Source organism: Podarcis bocagei (assembly GCF_964188305.1).
Source record: "Podarcis bocagei genome assembly, chromosome: 8".
In the NCBI taxonomy this organism is placed as follows: domain Eukaryota; kingdom Metazoa; phylum Chordata; class Lepidosauria; order Squamata; family Lacertidae; genus Podarcis; species Podarcis bocagei.
Window position 1 is genome coordinate 70,755,300 of NC_138133.1, and position 19,083 is coordinate 70,774,382.

The 19,083-nt window shown below is 39.5% G+C and overlaps 1 protein-coding gene across 2 annotated transcripts in view; it reads left to right on the forward strand.

Annotated features, from left to right (window-relative positions):
* Positions 1 to 19,083, forward strand: part of ZFPM2 (zinc finger protein, FOG family member 2) — a 455,323-nt gene that overhangs the window by 5,237 nt on the left and 431,003 nt on the right. The window contains exons 2-3 of one of the 2 annotated variants that reach the window (XM_081204396.1): positions 409 to 750; positions 15,337 to 15,417. The gene's annotated coding sequence lies outside the window, so the exon portion shown is untranslated. Of the gene's footprint in view, positions 1 to 408; positions 751 to 13,886; positions 13,978 to 15,308; positions 15,418 to 19,083 lie in introns of those variants that run through there. The other variant, XM_081204398.1, reaches the window with a different exon arrangement.

The following is a 19,083-nucleotide window of genomic DNA, read 5'->3' on the forward strand; positions in this document are numbered from 1 at the left end:
CTTTGCAACATCCTGTTGTTGTTGTTTAGTCGTGTTTAGTTGTTTAATCATTTCATGACCAGCGATGGTTTGCATGGGATGGGAATGGAGACAAATGTGGGAGGGGCCCTTGTTGGGTTGGGTGGGCCCTTGGCCTGATCCAGCAGGCTCTTGTGTTCTTATGGGAGATGCACAGTGCAATGACATTCCATCACACATTGTGGGTGTGGGACACTGTAAGTCAGGGTTGGGGAACCTTCAGCTCCCATCATCCTGGTTCTGCCCCAGACCAACATAGCAGTAATGTAATAATGTCACTGTCTTTAAACCAAAGGTTATCTTGTGTATGCTGCTGCTTTTTTTGTTGCATTGTATTGTATATGGTTTGTTTACACTGATTGTTTTACAATTTTATGTTTTAATTTGCAGCATTTTTTACTGATCGCTGCTCGGAGTAAACAACACGGGGCCAATGTAGCATGTGATCAGGAACCAAAGGACTGCTGCTTGTGGCAAGGAGGTGAACGGGGGGGGGGCGGGTAAGAGGAGAGCCTTCAATCCTCTCACCACCATCTACAGCTACCCCCTTTGTCCTGCTAACTTGCACCTGCTGAGCCTCTTACCATTTGGCAAGCCAGCCCCAGCAGCTGAGAGCAGCAGTAGTTGTGTTATCTCGGCACCTGCAGCCAATCTGCATCTGGCTGCAGCACCAGCTACAAAGCATAGGCAGAGCCACTGCTACAATTGTTTTAACTATTTCTTCAGATGAAGGTCAGTACGGAAATATTATTATTATTATTATTATTATTATTATTATTATTAATAATAATAATAAACAAATTCACCAAATTAATTCAAAAATCTTGAATTATACCTATTATTTCTAGGTGAACTGAAGGCAAATTAAGTGCCTTTTGTGTAGAACTTTGGCAGATGTTACATTCAATTCTCTCTCTCTCTCTCTCTCTCTCTCTCTCTCTCTCACTCTCTCTGGGTTTCTTCACACTTATTCTCTGTTTAATTGTTGCCATTGCAGTTACCATTTTTAACCTATCTGAAAAGTGATGTAGCTGTTTACGTTTCAAAGGTCACAATTGTTGGGGGGGGGGGGAGCTTGTAAAATTCTGAAGGCTGAAAAACAACACTGAGGACCACTTGAACGAATTGTGAATTAAACTGAAACAGAATGCAGTCATCGAATTGTAGAGTTGGAAGGGACCCAAAGAGGCATCGAGTCCGACCCTCTCCAGTGCAGGACTCATTTGGAAGGGGTGAACTAGAGTTGGAGCAAATTCATTTTTAGAAGTGGAGACCTGGAACTGGAACTAATTCCTTTTAAAAATGAACTTCCCAAGCACTGTTCCTGATAAAACTGTATATTCATTATGCATTTAAGCCACCTTGAGAAGGCTGTATTCATGAAAGGTGGCTTAAAAATATTTGACTATATATAATCATATAATAAATAAAATGATCGTTGCTTAAACATTTTAGATTTTGAAAATACATTTTACAAAGCCCTTTTACAACAACAAAATAATTAGCTTTTAAGAGTCAGCAAATTGTCTGCTAGGCTTGTGTAGTAGTCTGGGCTGAACTACATAATATCTGTTTGCTTGTTTCTTCCCATGCCTACATTGGCTTAGCAAAATACTGTCATTTTCTGACTCCATCTGCTATATATGATATGATGAATGTAGCCATTCTTCTTTCCCCATCATTACAGCTGGTCTTTGATCCAAAGCAGCTAATTTATATTTACCATCTATCAGCTACCATCATAAGTTTTAGGGAAAGAGGCTCAGACACACCTGGGCAGAATGAATTTTCTTTGATGCAGTTGGAGAATATCTCAAAATGTGATTAAGAGTCATTCATCCTACTCTTGATGGGCCACATGGGAATCATCTTTAACTTTCATAGCGGAGAGCATTTGTTTGCTTAAATCACCATAAATACTTCCAAATTCATTTGATGTTATAATCTGCTGCCATCATTACATCACAGTCATCTAAGGGTACCTGTTTTCCCTTATATGTTGAGATCAAGTTGCATATAGCTTCCTAGGCCAGCATCTCTTCCCAACCCAACATGGAAATTAATATCAACTTAGACTGAAGTTAAAGATTTACTTGTATTTAACAGCTGTAGATGTATGGTTACAGGATTACGTCTTCTGCAAAAACTTGTTGACATGTTAATATATTTAAGGAAATCCCTGACAGTCACAACATAAAACACTCCTAATTTCAGAATTGGGTAATTTTACACAGCATAGTCACAGTCCAAACCTGTTTGCATGTAGCAATAGTTAACTACTCTCAGCAGTGCCAGTTAACACTTTAGCAGGGATTGCATACAACAAGGAAGGAGATGTTCAGTATATCCTGTTGAGTCTTATAGATATGTGAGGCCCTGGCTGGCGGATTGTATTGTGGAATTGTGCTCAGAGCAGCTATTTGCACACAATTCCTTATTTAGCTGGGGATATTACTGTAAATCTATTAAACACTAATAAGAACTGAACCTATCAGGTTGGATAGAGAGAGATGCTGTCACAGGGCAGGAAATTAGTATATAAACTAATATATTAGTATATGAAGGTAGTATCAGCATTAAGGAAAGTAATCTGTTCCTGTGGTTTAAACAGCACAACCATAAAATGGTGCAAACTGCACTTTGTTTCATCTTTGTATATATAAAAAATGCAAACTGGTCCATCCTCCATACCCCGCAAGTGTCCCAGAAAAACCAGGCCATCCTGTTTTTCCCCATGAGAGCATGCTGGCCATTGGGGACACCATGATATTGTGCCGAGATCTCACCCCCCAGCCACTTTTTCAGGGCTGCAGTCTTGCCCTCCTCCCCTTTTAGGATCTGTGATTTTGCACTGGTCATGTGACTCATGAGGGAGCACAGATGGGAAGACACATGTCCCGGTTTTGCGACTCAACATATTGGAGGGTATGCATCCTCTTCATAATAGGGCAAGATTTATGAAGTATAGAAAGCTGCCTTCTACCAAGGCACACTTATTTGTCCATCTAGTGTAGTACTGTCAGCTTTGGATAGCAGCAGCTCTCCAGGATCTCAGGCAGAGAGCTTTCCGAATACCTGCCACTTGATATTTTTAACTGGAAATGTCAAAGATTAAGCCCTTAAAGCAGGTGGGGAAAACTTTTGGCCTTCCAGATGTTAACTGAAATATGACTCCCACCAGCCCCTGCAATCATGGCCAATGGCAAGGGAGGTGGAGCTGTATTTCAGCATCATCTGGAGACCCACAGGTTCCCTGCACCTGCTTTAAAGCTTTACAATGAGTTTTTAAAGTTAGCTAGTTTTAAGTTCCTTTGGGGGCCAAAAATTGAGTCAGAAATAATTTTATAAATAAACACAGTAAAAAAGAAAAGAAAAAGGGAACCTTCTACAGGCCAATCATCTGCTCTACAACTTAGCCATGGCCTCTCCCCTAATTTAATATTATATAATTTTATATTAATCTGTGCTCTGTTTTGACCTCCTTTTGTGCAAAGTGTAAGAGGCCACAAGTGTGATATGTGGGGGGCTGGTGCTTATTTGGTTTAGCATCTCAGCATTGTCTACCCAAAGGACCAGTTTCATTCCTACTGATATTTGCATGGTGGCTCAGGATGTTTCTCCATCACACTGTTGTAGCACTGCTCTGGAATGAATGCATAAGTCAGGATGGTGGCACTGAATGAATGACCCTGTCAATTCCTATGGACACAGCTTTACTGTTAGTCCAGCATAGGGTCAGTCTGTCTGTTCTGCAATATAAAAAGAAAGGTTTATTGGGTAAGTTTCTGCCAGTTTTCATCAGGTCTTATACAAAAGCTTCCAAAGCCATGGAATATGACTGTGATTGTGCTATCTTTGCACATCCCACAGGAGTGTGTTTAGGTGTGTTTACTCAGAAGTACATCCCATTGTATTCAGTGGGACTTACTCTCTGGTAAGTATTCCTAAGATTGAAGCCTGATGATTTATAAAACACATGTTGGAAATGCTCACAAAGGATTTCAAATATATCATCTCAGTAATTCTTAGAACAAAAGGATCACAGCAGCCATATAACTTTGGCTAGGATTATTCTCCGCATTTTTCAGAAAGGGGCTGAGGCTAAAAAGAATAGTTACTAGCATAATACCATTGGGTGAGTTAAAGAGTGGGTTGAAATCTGCACAATGGCTCACACTCTTAGCCACTATGCAATTATAACATAACATAACATAACATAACATAACATAACATAACATAACATAACATAACATCATAACATAACATAACATAACATAACATAACATAACATAACATAACATAACATAACATAACATCATAACATAACATAACATAACATAACATAATATTTTAAATCCGCCCATCTGCCTGGGTTTCCCCAGCCACTCAGAGTGGCTCCCAACAGAATATTACAGACACGATAAAACATCAAACATTAAAAACTTCTCTAAACAGTGCTGCCTTCAGATGTCTTCTAAAAGTCAGATAGTTGCTAATTACAGATTGTGCTGAAAGTTTCAAACCAACTCCCATTCCATTTGACTTGCAACAAAGGGAGAGAAGTGACAGTAGGGCCCACTCCATCAACCCAACTGAAAGACCACCTCCACTGGGTTTCTCCTCTTCCCCGGACTGTTTCTATGCAAGTTGGTCATTAGAAAAACTTAGCAGCTTTGGGACCTGTTGCCTGAGTTTGCCTGTCTTCGTCTGCATGCCCTGTATTTCATTTGTGCCATGTGTATTTTAGACTGTAAGGCCCGAGGGCATGGGCTGTCTTTTTTATTATTGTTTTTATCGATCTGATGTAAGCTGCTCTGGGAACCTTTTCAGCTGGCAAGTGGGGAAAAGCAAAGGTCCCTTTAAAGAAACACTCTTTAGATTGCTCACATGGAGGCGAGCAGGCTGCTTGCAGGCACAGCAAAATGTACAGGTTGCAAAGGTGTTGCAAAAGGAATGCAAATACAAATGGATGTGGGTGGTAGAGGAAGGGTGTGGGGAAAGGGATTGTGAAGAAACACAGGATGCAAAGAAGTGGTGAGACATAGAGGCAGAGTGCGATATGGGTGTATGTATATCTGCTCAGGTAGGCAGTCTTTGTTAGAGAGTGCGATGGGGCAAAGCAGGCTGCTTGTTTTGTTTTGGCCGTGTTTATTATGTCTTTTCCTAGATACTGTGAGGAATGAGATTATAGGGGAGCGGCGGAGAAGAGAAACAGGAGGAGATGGATGAAAGCCTTAGGGTTAACATGCATGCACACACACACAAATGCATGCGCACATCCCTAATCACATCCACACTCTTACACAAACTAATCTCCTGGGACCACATGTCTTGGAACAGGAAGGCCTCCTGCCTGGGGTGCTTCCACTGCTAAGCCACCTGCTCTCCCTGCTGTCAAAAAATCACCAGTTAGAGGAAGCACGGCAAAGAAGAGGAATAAACAGTGATCCTTGGAGAAGGTTTCTGGGGGGCAATGGTAGATGTTTATCCCATGACACATTCCATGTTCATTCGTTAGGTATGATTTGCAAAAGATTGGTTGTATGCATGATGTCACACCGCAAAGGGCTGCTGGTAATGTTTCCTTGTGTGAAACTTTAATGCATTCTTTAGAAGAGATTCTCCTTCCTCTCTTCTCTACCCACTCTGTCCCTTCTGTTATCTCATATTAGCCATAGACCCTCCAAAAAAAGTTCAGGAATGACTTTGAATCAGACATTTTACAATTGTGTGGGTTTTTTTAAAAAAGAAATTATCTAAAAAAACCAGACTGAAGGGTTTAATTAACAAGCTCCAAGTAATAGTTAGACCCTTTCCCCCTCTGCTATCAGCTTTCACTTTTATTTACGATGGGAGTCCCCCTTGTATCTCCTTTCCCACAGGACCCACTATCACTAATATTTCTGTGATCTGTGAATAAACCAAAATTTAAAGTTAGTTACTTACAATCAATGCAAATTAATGATTTCTTTTTTAAAAAAAAATATTTCAATCAGGAAAAGCAGCTTTGTAGTCGAAAATCCCACGCTGGCCTTAGAGTGGGAGTTTTTCCAGCCTCTGCTTAAATCCAAAAAAATACTGCAATCTTCTGGCACAGGCTCACTGTAATGCTTTAAAAACAATTTAGCAACTGTCATTGCTGTAATTACAGTAACTAATTACCATCCTTAGCAAACAAATAGCTTAACATAATACGCAAGCCGAATCAATTTTGAAGAAATGCAAATTCCAAAAGCAAAAAAGGGCATTTTGGCAAACCTGAAAGAGAAGCGGGAAAATAATACACTTTGTTTTATCTCCACATAATTCCCAGGGAATATCATATCATAAATATTTGCATTCAGTTCTTATCAGGACATTTGCATTTGCTTCCTTATCAGTCTGCAGGCCGGACTCTGCCAGATAGGGAGTCGAGCTCCACACCATGTACATATTTCTAATGAATCACGTCTCAGGCTGAGAGAATATTTTGGCTGGAACTTTATCACTGAGATGAAGAGGTCATTTACTCTCCAAGTCAGTTCATCTTGGAATTGTCTTGAGATTCCAATGTGATTCAACTGCCTTTCCCCCTTTCCTTTTCAGAAAAACCAAATAACCCCAAACCTGAATTTTCTTAATGTTGGTAATGTTGCCACATTCAAACAGCCTTAGCATACATCTGTTTATTCCTTCCTAAAAATGTAAATGTTTCTGCTGAGGTTTTATAGTCCAGATATTGTACCCTACAAACATTGATATATCATAGTGTCTTGCCAGACATAAATATCAGTGAGTTTTGAATTAAAGATGAGATCTCGGCTGAGGCTTGTTCAAGAATCCTTACTGTGAAATTTGGCAGCAAATCTTTTCTTTTTCTTTTTTTGGTGATAGAAGAACTTTTTCTACTTGGTTCAAGAAAAAGAACTTTAAGTCATCATGCATCAGGAATATGTGATATTTTTGTATACCTGTTAGTGCCATTTTTCTTAGTAGGGTATTCAGAAATCAGTACTGAAGCCTTTTGCCCCCAGTCCATTAAGATCCACCCTTGAAGACCCTGTGCTTTCCCTAGTTAGGTATAAAATCAGCTAGCAGTTTATGTTCTTAGAAGAAATAGATGTTAGACAAAGAAACGTGAGCCAGGGGACTTAAGTAATTATTGGCTGGGTGGGTACAAGGCATTGAAAGTGATGATGCCTACTTCTCAGGAAGGAAGGAAACCTGAGCACCCCTAGTTGTAGAATCGCTCACGATTAACAGTGGTGCTATGATTTATTTCACATTAGATCCTGTGTAAAATGTGCTACAAAATCAGAACTGGAGGAAATGTAATCTAAATAGGCTTGCTTATTACAAGGGCACTAATATTTATCTTCTTATTTTTTACATATCAAATAATTTCAGCAAGTAAATTAACAACAGAACAACACAAACAGAAATGGCAGATATTAAACTTGAGAAAAGGTGTCAGTTGTGTTTGTTCTTTATGAAGATGGCTTGAAGTTAGCTTCACTTTATTTTCCATATCCTGCTTTGGTTTATTTATTTGAGCACAAATTGCAGTTTCTGGTCCATCATTATTCAAATGACTGACAAAGCCCATTTGTACCCAGGGAAACACTGTATCAACTGTGTACATATGGACTACTCCCATTGTCACAACTTCTGTTGTTTCTGATAATAGACATTTGCTAGCAAAGGGATAAGTGAAAAGAAAGTACCAAGAGCTTGGATGGGGGAAGATACAGTGCTTTTGTCTGTAGGGTGCCCAGATGAAAGGGGGACAGGGATCCTGGATTGAATGCTTGTAGAGAAGAGGGAAAGTTGGCAGGTGCGGCTTGTCATGAAGGGTTGAGGCAATCCGCACCTGCTGAAATTCCCTTTTTCACAGGTACAAGAGCTCTGTTCTCCGTTGCATCTGGTCGCCCTATTTCTGTGCCAGCAAAAAATAAAGCCTGTAAGAGCAGGCAGGGAGAAGAACCTTCCAGCCAGTTCTGCTGTATGTAAGGCAATCTTGCAAACTGGTCAAATAATCTGGCCTTGTCATGATTGTACGCCCAATAATTTCTAACAGCAAGGGCACATGAAAGAAGTGTCCCTGGGGTCCATCCTGCAACCATGCTTCTCCCTTTCCCCAGAGGAGTTATGAGGAATGTATATCTTTGGACTCTGAACTCATATGAGTTTCAGCCAGCAAGGCCAGTGGTCAGGGTTTGTGGGGGGAGTTGTACAACAATATCAGGCAGGGCACAGGTTTCCTAGTTCTGCTATAAATATTCAAGACTAAGTTTCCTCTGCAAGCACACTACGGTTTTCTTGGCACATGGATTAAAATAACTTAATCCACCTATCCCAGTATTGTCTGCTTGCTTGTCAGTGACTCCTCAGGGCATTTTGCAGGGGTCTTTTGTATCATCACATGCTTGATATCATCTGACCAAGGGCTGAACCTAGAACATGCAAAGCATGCACTCTGTCTCTGACCTGTGTTCTTACCCAATATTTTGAGTAGCCTTTGACACCAACAGTGGTGTATCTAACAGGATATTTTATTTCAACAGGCTATTTTAGCCACTTAAAAAACAAACAAAGAAACAACAAAAAATCATTATAAAAACCATGCACAACAATCTATAGACAGCAATAACTACTGTTGTCTAAGGCCCAGACTACACATTGCACATAAACCCATGTGTGAGTAGTAGCCCTATGACTCCTTTAAATGAAGAAAAGCCACTTCCAGTGGGGGTGGATGGAGCAGGCATCTAACCCCTTCTCTGCCTGCTATGCCTCTTCCCCAAATATTCCCCCTTATGTGAATATTTAAATTTATGGTTCACCAAGGGGATGTAGAAAGGTTAAGCAGTTCTCCCCTTGCTTTTTGTCCTTCCAGGAATAGTCCCCCTCATTTAAGGGGGGGTTTAGGTAACAGTTCATGTATCTGCAGGTAAGTATGCTTTGTGCCTGTAGATACCGTATTTTTCCATGTATAAGACTTTATTTTTTCCTAAATTTTTAAAATAAGGGGTCATCTTATACAGTGGTACCTCGGGTTAAGTACTTAATTCGTTCCGGAGGTCCGTTCTTAACCTGAAATTTTTCTTAACCTGAAGCACCACTTTAGCTAATGGGGCCTCCTGCTGCCGCTGCACCGCTGGAGCACGATTTCTGTTCTCATCCTGAAGCAAAGTTCTTAACCTGAGGTACTATTTCTGGGGTAGTGGAGTCTGTAACCTGAAGTGTATGTAACCTGAAGCATATGTAACCCGAGGTACCACTGTACATGGATAGTGCATAGTGCGTTTTCTTAATTTTGAGTCCCCCCAAATAGGGGGCGGCTTATACACAGGTGTGTCTTATACACGGAAAAATACGGTATCTAGTATTTCTGTATGACACGGATCGAAGTGATTATGCTGCAGGTAAGCTGTGGTTGGAATAATTGAATGGGAGGAGGAAAAGTAAGAGGAGCAGAGGAAGTTAGTTGTTCTTCCCCCCTCCACTCCTCGCATTTTTCTTTAATAGAGTTATAGATCTTTGTCTTTCATCTACAAAATCCATTAGTAAACCCAAGGGGGGGGGAAGCATGACAAATATTAAACTAGATCAAAGATCCAACAATCTGCGGAAATATAAAACAGATACAAGCAAGTAGTGATGATTGGTCCAGAGTTCAGGGTCTTCTAGGAATACTTTAGCACAATATTGTAAGGGTTTACTTTTCAGGTTTTTCTTGGTTTAATTCGGTGAAAGGAAATAATAGCTATGGCATAATTTAAAAAGGAGAATTCACTGGATGCCTAAATTCAGGTTTGAGGCAAATGCTCTATAGCGAGAGAGCCCTGGCAGAGATTTAAAAGCATACAGCAAAATAAAGTGTGGAAATATAGACTTTAAAATACCCCCTTCTACTGTAAGTCGCTTCCAAGTTCCCAACTAACCTTGACATACAGAGAAACCACGCATTTGCTAAAATAGTTTACTTACAAACTCTTCAAAGTTCAGATTAATGTGCTTTTCTATACAGCAGCAAAAGAAAAAAAAGAAGAAAAAAAGGTCAGTGTAACTTAGGTTCCAAGATGGTAAATGTTTCTAAATTATTTGTACAGAAATAAAAAGATGGCTTGCATAAGCCACACGGTCTAAGCTTGGAGCATCCAGCTTAGACCTCCTTACTGCAGGGTTCATATGGTTGAAGTGAGAGAATAAGAGTTTGATAACCCTTCCTCCCAAGGTTAGGGGAATTGACCTAGCTAAGCTTGGCAGAATAGCTTACTCTATGGAAGGCATGGCCAAACTTGGACCTCCAGCTGTTTTGGGACTACAACTCCCATCATCCCTAGCTAACAGGACCAGTGGTCAGGGATAATGGGAACTGTAGTCCCTAAACAGCTAGAGGGCCACGTTTGGCCATGCCTGCTTAACCCCTTCATGCATTTATTAGACTTAAGCACGTTGAATACGAGGCGGATTTATCCCACAGTTTCCCCAAAGTCTATAGACAGTGTCAGATTAATCATTCTCAGAGCAGGCCCAATCAAGCAAAGGGACTTAAGTCATTCATGACCATCTTGTCAATTAATATCAGTGGGTCTGCTTCGGGAGAAGAAAAGGCTAAGAAGTAAGCACAAATGCAGAGTGGAGTTCCAAAGACGGTTGTACACCTCCTGACGAATCCTGCAGCCAAGCTGGTGCCAGTCATATTGCTCTAGCTCGCAGTGGTTTGACTTTGGTGGAAGTGCACTCCATTGTCTCTTGAGACAGATGGACGCCAACAACAACCATCTTTTAGGTGCATATTGAAACATCCTAACATGGATAAAACTCATTGTATACCAGCATGCCAGGGAGAAGTCTTAAACTTTGCAGAACAACTCTTGGACCCATCATTAGGGAGCATTCAAACTGGAATTAGGAAATGTTTGAGCACTGGGTTCTGCCAAATGTGTAAACTGATGACGAAAGTACTGGGACTGATGTATTTTTATCATTCCATTCCTTGAAGTTCATGCCCTATTCAAAACCATTTCCCTCACTGTTTGGGGTTACTGAGAAGGTTACGTTGCCAACAACTTGCAGACTGAAAACATATATTCCCCATATGCAAGAGGTCCTCATATTCATTAGCTATCGATGATCTTGCTTTCACAGTTATATCTTAAAGATATCTGGTGGCATTCATCCCAGCTGACTGTAAAGTATAGTGGGCTCTTATCTATATTTGATTTAGTTACTAGCTTGGTAGCCTGAACTGGATCCCAGAACCTCAGAAGTTTGTATTGTAACTCAATATAAAGCCCCTTAGTGTGGAGTTGCATAGGAATGCAAGGAAGCATTCTTGAGCCAATTTCCACTTCTCTCTGATCCAGTATGCTACTATCTCCAAAATGGATTTGGCCAAGTGTGACTGGCCTTTGGCACGTTTTTAAACTGCTGCTACCCACTATAGGCCCTGCGGACTAGAAATCAAATTCATTAATTAGCGAAGTGTTTAAGCCCATGGCATAGGTGGTAAATGTGGGCAGCCTATGGGACTGGCTATTGCACAATGTAAGACCTACACATTCCGTTCTGCCTCTTCTCCCCAGCTTAGTAGACTAGCAGTAAAAATATTGGCAGGAATTCGAAGTAGCGCTAAGCAGATTGCACCTTCAATTTCTTCATTTCTGCTTGCCTAATGGAACAATCTGCCCTCTCCTTCCCCCATACCGCACTGGGAGATTCTCCCAACCACAAGAGGAGGAGGAAGAGAGGATGGATAGCCTCATTGTACCAGCAGCATTCCTTGTGCAGACTTCCACTGGCAGGTTCATTATTTGAATCCCGCCCATTTTCTATCACTGATGATAATTACATTTATTTGTCTCTTACTACATAAACAATCTCACAGTGACATACAGTGTTAAAAAATGCATATTTATATATACATTTACAAGAAACCTCCAAAAGAATAAAGCATTATTATTTTTTGCTAGAAGTGCTCATCCTGCAATATTATACAATCCTCGCACGGCATTGGGAACTGCCTATGTACTGTAGTGCACACTTGAGTGGCAGTATCTCATACTGCGCACTTGACACTAGGCACCCTCACAGCAACCACTGCCGTCACTGGAGTAAGTTTATCACATCTTAGAATTCGGGCAGGTAAGTTAGCTGGATGAAATACCTCCAAGGAAGCCTATGAAAGCTGCTTTGAGCTTCAGGTGAATAATGGGGTGTAAGTCAGGAGGCAGACAGTCAGACAGAATAAAGAGAATAAAAATACGTGTTAAAATGAAATGCTGACATTTGAGAGTCTCGTATGTGATGGGCAAGGAAACTGCTTCAGATGAACTTGACACCACTGCAGTGTTACTGTAATATAGCCCAGCAGCTTCATTAGTGAACCCTAAGCCATTTTCCTGCCCCATTTTTTTGTCTACCGAGTTGAAGTTAAAGGGAAGTTGCAAAAAAGTCACAGCAGATCCTTTGTGGAGTATTCACAAACTCATCTGGCATAGAAATCATCTCTATCTTTCTTGCTTTATCATTTGTTTTAGCTTTGTCTTTGAGGTGGGAAGGGCTTATAGTTAAGAGGCTATTATCAGACTGAAGGATGCAGGAAATCCAAAATATTTATGTTTGTCTGTGGCACATGGACAAGAAACAGTGCTCAGGAAAAGGGTTTTCTGATTAAGTGATTGAAAACACTCTGGTGTATGTTAATGGTTTCTTCTGTCCAATAGATAACATCACCTCCAGCCTTATCACTGTTCTTGAACTTACTTTAAACATTCTCTTCTGCTCTTCCAATTATATTTGATGCACTTTTAGGCATTCAGTTTCCTTGCTGCTGCTCATCTCATTTATTTGCTTTCTAATTTTTATCACCAGGCTGGGTGTGAAAAAGGGGTGGGTGGGGAAGGAGCCTTTGAGAGATCCTTGAAGTGAAATACGTTACAGAGTGAAATTAATTTAAATGGAATTAAATCACAATTTTGCAGGAAAAGAAAATTATTTTTGTTTTGAATGCTGTTGTGTGGTGTTGTTGTTTTTTTAAAAAAACCATTATGTTTTTTAAAATAACTTTAAATTCCTGCTACCATTTTCACTGCATGAGTGATATGAACGACACTGAAAGTAAAGATAAATCCAGATATGGCCATTATTGGAATGGAAAAGCATTGGTTAAAATCACGATAATTAGACCATAAGTAAGTAAGGGGTAGCTAAGGTTAGGCAACATTTCTATGATAATGGCACAAAATTAGGTATTTATATATACCATCCTTGAGAAATGTTGCATGCTGAATATTAATCATTATACACATCCTGGTCAACATTATTTCCCTCTTTTTCATCCCCTTTTTTCTGCTTTCACTATTTACAGTTCCATATCTATTAGATCCAGAAATAATTATTGATGGAAATAGGAATAAAGGCTTAAAGGGACACATGGGCAGGGGAAGGATGAAGGAAAAGACACTTTTTCGAGGTTAAAGGAATGAAAAGAATGTTTTTAAGGTCCCAAGGTATCCCTGTAATAAATTAAGAGATCCCAATGGTCTTAAAAAGAGTGTTAGAAGAACTAGGGGTTCACTTTTTAGAGCTCAGCATCTCCACTCGGAAACTCAGCTGTGTCTCTCATTCTCTCTCCATACATTACTGTAGCTCTCAGCTCAAATCAGCATATCCCTCTGCAGCAAAGTTCTGCTCCCAAAGCACTCCAGGCAAGATGGTGCAGTCAGTTTTTGGGTTCTCACAGAAATTGACTGCATCACTCCTGCCTCTATCAGTCTGCACTGGCTGCAACAGTAGTCTTTTTGACCTGATCATGCATGAGTAACCCACTTGTGTATATCACTTTAATGATGCTGCACATGTTTTGCAAGACCCCTGAAGCAGAGAGCAGCCACCATTCTGTGCATGACCTCAGTACCGTTCACATGATGCCTGCTCTCTCCTCTCTGTAAGGCCTTGAACCCTTACGAATAGGTTAGTTGTGAGGTTTCCTTTAAATTGTTTAAGAGTTACGCATTTCCCCAACAGTATGAGTTCCTTGTCTAAGTTCTTTTAGATTATAAAGGGCTATAAGTTTGTTCCTGAGCTACTGGCACCATCCGCCATTTTGAGAAGACTGCTGTGGTGCTGAGGTGAAATAAGAAGAGTCCGTTTTCCCTCACTGACCAGCAGAAATATCAGGCTTCAAGGACAGATTCTATGGTGACAACCAGAAAAGGAACAACAGAATTTAGGGAGGCTGGTGTTCTTGTTTATTTGTGACATGTGAATTGTATTATTTATGTAATATTCCTACTTATAAATGTGATTGAGATAACATAATTTTCAAACACCAGACGACAACAATATTCTGTTTGTCACCATAAAAGTCCTTTGGTGTGGAGCACGACAGATATCCTGAAAAAAAGAACTTTGAATTGAGATAAAAGAATATCCCTCTCTTCTGGGTTCCCTTAGGGAGAAAATGGGGGTGGATAAAGATGGATCTTAGGACCTTTTCTTCAACATCCAAACTGTTCCTCAGCTTGACTGTGTTTGTGGGTCAGCAGATTTTTGGAATAAGCTGACTTCTCTTCTTTTTCTCCCTGTTGCTGGACTCAGGTTCCTGTTAGCAAGGCTCTTGGGATAATATTGTATATGGTTACAGCACTGAGATTTGTGTATGATATGATAAGTTTCAGAGGCAATCCAACATTTTTTATATGGATAAAGAATGTGAATGACAAAAATCACCAGCTACATATACCTGTAACACCAGTTCACACTTCAGAAAACACACACACACACATTAGAAAAATAGACAGGTGGAAATATTAACAGAATATTTGTGTTATTTATGATACTATCACCTGAAATGTTCCTCACTATTCAGTGCCCAGAATATTAGTACTTTTGCATAGTGGTCTAGAATTAAACATACTCCATAGGAAAACATTGTGTATCATCAAAATACTTAGGAGTATAGTTAGGTAATTGTAGATTCTGGACTTAATGGCCTTACATTGGAGGTGAGGGATCCTCAAACCCTGCTGGGTTTGGGGTCCTTCATGTTCATTCTGCTGAGTGGGTCCCTGGACTTCTGCCCCAAAATCATGCCCTTGCAGAACCAGGAAATAATAGTTATGAGAACAAAGTAAGTGAGGGAAATAATTTCTTTTCATTTGGATAACAAATGCAAAACCTGGCAGAAATCATTGCAGAAAAGTTTGTGATTCAATTTGGAGAACTGAGGAAGTTTTCGAAATGTCACTTCAGAAGCAACCTTATTTTTTTTTTATCCCATATGCTTCTCCTCCATCCGCCAGCTACAGTAATCATTATTGTCCTTCCTAGACTCTCATACAGAAGCAGAGAAAAGAAAGTATGTCCTCTTTGCATCTAGAAAGCTTATTACTGATTGAAATATCATCTTTGGTAAGTCTGTTTTATAGTCACTAATTGATATCGTCGGCACAAATGGAGGTGTCTTGTCAGGAAACCCGGTTTGTTTTCACATCCAGTATACTTAAAATTGGCTCGTTCTTAGCTTCTCTCATAGAAAACCTCCTATTTTGATTTATGAATGTTTTCAATTTTTTAAGATTCTCAGAAATGTTGGTTCACCTGTATGTAGAGAGATAGCTTGTTTGGCTAACTGCCTTGAGTGACTGAGTGCCAGGTAATGAATAATGCCACGTTCAATATTCTAAATTTGTGTTCCAAATTCTGAATTCGGAATGAGCCACATGGAAGTACACTGATAAGTGACTGATTTTTACTCCCAGGATTGTCTTATTTTCAACTTTAAAATTTACTTGCTTTACTTCACTGAAAGCGTTTTTGAATGGGGGTAGGGATTTAAAGTGATACTCCACAATAACATTTGTCTTTCTTTCCAAACTTCAGAAGTAACACTGATGAATTAAAGACAGGTAAATTAGTAAAATTCATTATTGCAAACTAAAAAGTCCAGATTCATGCAGAGCTATATGCATTAAGAAAATAATGTTAAACTTGATATGATGGATATTACCCAAATATTAAAAAATGCCTCATGAGGGCAGTCCTTCTTTGAAAATAAACATAGGTTGTTATTTGACAGCATTAAAAAACATCAACCCTACATTATTCTTCATAGACAATCAGAGAAGTGGTCTTTAAAATCAATTATGTGCAAATATTTGAGACACTTAAATTTAATATTCAATATCTTCAGGTATAGAAAAAACTTGCTTTCTCTCCTTCCTATGTGCTAGATCATATCCTACATAAGTTGATTTCTTGGATGTGTGTGCTAACCAGACAACATTTTGTTGAAAGGTATCAGTATAATAAAACTGATTTTGAATAAACAAGTAACGTCAGAGATTATAGAGGAGAAACACAACAGTTAACCCGGGCAATTAAAAACACAAAGCCCTAATCATTTCCCAAGGTCATCACTGACTGAACAAATCTGTGACTGAAAGAATGTTTCAAACATGTTGTTACTCTGAAAATTACAGGTTTTATAAATTAATGATAAGTTACTAAGGTGTTCTGAAAATTGTTGCTTATAATCTGCTGAAGTATTTTGACATCTATATTAATTAATAACTCACATCACTCAGGTTAGGGGCCTGGTAAGACAGATCCAGCTGAATAGTGAAAAGATTTTCAATAAACCATTAAAATACATCCTACAGCTATATATATATATATATATATATATATATATATAGAGAGAGAGAGAGAGAGAGAGAGAGAGAGAGAGAGAGAGAGAGAGAGTTATCAGCAGCACATTTGTTGGATTAACTGGAAGAGGCACAAAGTAAACTTAACAACCACTCAAAGGAGCATTGAAGCTTCTAGGTTAACGGATGCCACACTTTACCTCAGTACATGCATTTTTGTTCACATTACCTGAGTGGAGAACTGTGTTGAAAAATTTGGAGCAGTTGTCAATTTTAAAGGCTGGCTCATATTGTTTTGCAAAGTGCAAATTCGGTAGGTTCAACTTCAGATGTGAACTGAATTGAATTTCTCACACATTCCTTTTTTTCCAATTTATCCTTAAATCTTATTTTCATAATCTTAGGACTTCCTCACATCGCCCTTTCCTGCGTTCTCAGTCATATAGTTGTAATCAGCAAATTATAACCTTATTTCAATTTCTTATTTTATAATTCTCAAATATTATGTCCCCAATTTTCAATATTTTATCATGTACTGCGCTACTTAGCTTAAACATAATATTACTTCAAACTTTCATCCTTTTCTTAGTCATCACTTATTCATATATCATACAACTAAATTACTGATGCCCTGTTATTTTTAATCATGCATTCTCTTAGCATTCATACACCTTATAGTGCTTCTGTAAGTAGTCCTTAAACTTTTCCCAGTCCTCTTCCACTGTCTCTTCTCCCAGGTCTCGGATTCTGCCAGTCATTTCTGCCAATTCCATGTAGTCTATCAGTTGCGTCTGCCATTCTTCCAGCGTGGGTAAATCTTGTGTCTTCCAGTGCTTTGCGATGAGTATTCCTGCTGCTGTTGTTGCATACATAAAGAAAGTTCTATCTTTCTTTAACACCCCTTGGCCTACAATGCCTACAATTTCTCACACATTCCTAACTAGTACACCCCAAGACTGAATGATATCGATGCATAAAAATATTACCATGCATGTAGATGAGTAAGTGTTGGAAAGAAGGCTTAGGACCCTTGTCTCTGATATCTAGTTTTCTTTGGGATGTTTTTCTTCTATGGTGGAAGCATTCACCATGTGAGGCCCCGTGCCCAAATGCAGCCTACAGTGGTAGAACCCAGACACAACTTCTGTGAAAGCTTTACCTGGTTTCTCTTTAGATCTAGGAAGTTCTCTTTTCTACCTGCTTACCACATCTTCAATTTAAAACACTCTTATACCACTTGAACAGATAATCCTGAGAATTATAGTTTGTTAAGGGTGCTGACCTCACAGACCCACAATTCTAAGCATCCTTAATGAACTGCAGTTCCCAGTATAATCCATGACAGTTGAAGTGGTATAAGAGTACTTTAAATGTATGGTATGGATGTGACGTCTGACCACATCTCCCAGCAAGCAGAGTTCCAAGTCCTGTTGATTCTTGGCTATATATGATATCTAAGAATACCACACAGCTTTTATAATATGGATGGAGAACCTGTGTCCTCGCCATCAGCCCTACCCAAAATGGCCAGTGGCCAGGGGTGTTGGAAATAACAGTATTGGGAGGGGGCACAGTTCTGCATTCCTTCTCTACAAGCTACGAGTTTGAAGCAGCATATATTTCAGGCTCACTTTAAAAAATCGTGGAGCATTGGGAAATAGCTTTAAATGTTTATGGATACTGTGCCATATGGGGACTACCTCTTCATGAGCTGAGACAGGCTGGAATCATACACTCTCCATTTCTTCTTCAATCCGTTTTACCAATCTCAAAACTGATTCTGATAAACAGCATCTGTTTACGCTCAAGATGGCAGAAGAAAAACTTATGCTCTTTATTTTATTTGAAGATTGTGCATAAATTGTGTTTTTATTGCAGCTTAAGTAGGGTATATGAGGTTTCCATTACTTTAGCAATTATGCTAAGCTGATGAAAGCAATGTAAATAATCCAACAACTGTTTATGCATTGTGTTAGTGTTATATGAACACTGCACTAACTCAATGAATTTAGAATTTTACAAAGGTTATTTCTTTCCTTTCTCTTTTTTTAAAAATAGGGCATAGTAATCCCACTGTATCAGTGGCTCTATCCCCCTTTTTGAGTAGAGTTCTGCTATCCCACAAATTGGATGGAAATCTCATTAGTGGAGCTATAATGAGCTGGCAACGAAGCCCCTTCAAGCTTGCGTGCTTACGGCCATTTGCCTGTTTGTCTTACTCTTCATCATGAATCTGAAATTGCCCATTAGGATTGCAATGAAGGGCGAGTCTGAAGCTGCGATACTGACTGAGTCGCCAAACAGGCTAAAATCAAACAAACCCAAAGGGAAGCTGCAAGGATTTTGTGCTTTTGTGTCCTCGGGTCAGGCAGCATCACAATATATATGAAAAGGAACAGAGATATGATGAAGAAAAGGAGGGATGGCA